At 33.7% G+C, this 365-nt stretch overlaps 1 protein-coding gene across 1 annotated transcript in view; it reads left to right on the top strand.

The window, feature by feature from the left end:
- LOC107668654 (C-type natriuretic peptide 4-like) overlaps positions 1 to 365 on the top strand; it is a 4,179-nt gene that overhangs the window by 499 nt on the left and 3,315 nt on the right. The gene's annotated exons all lie outside the window — the stretch shown is intronic.

Below are 365 nucleotides of genomic sequence, written 5' to 3'. Positions count from 1 at the left end.
TCATACAGTTTGTGTGTCATATAGTCTGCAATAGATCAAGTTAAGAGTCTGGTTTGATATGTGAAAGTTGATATAAGGTTGGGTAGAAGATGCGCTAAAGCTTGGATATGCAGTTACGCGCAATATATGCATAACTACGAGTTTTACATTTCATCTCAAGTTCAAAATAGACTACTTTTAATTTCATCTGCGAGTCCTTCTCCTCCTCCTCATCATTATGCAAAAGCGTTTTGAGCATCATTAGATCGCAGAAGCTCACAGGAGACTCGGACGCAAGACTTCTTGAGCAAAACTGTAGGTTCATTCATTTTTGTGGCTTTTATATATATATATATATATATATATATATATATATATATATATAT

This window comes from Sinocyclocheilus anshuiensis, unplaced genomic scaffold, assembly GCF_001515605.1.
Source record: "Sinocyclocheilus anshuiensis isolate Anshui unplaced genomic scaffold, SAMN03320099.WGS_v1.1 scaffold60, whole genome shotgun sequence".
In the NCBI taxonomy this organism is placed as follows: domain Eukaryota; kingdom Metazoa; phylum Chordata; class Actinopteri; order Cypriniformes; family Cyprinidae; genus Sinocyclocheilus; species Sinocyclocheilus anshuiensis.
The sequence above is the reverse complement of the archived record's forward strand: the minus strand, read 5'-3'. Positions and strand labels throughout refer to the sequence as shown.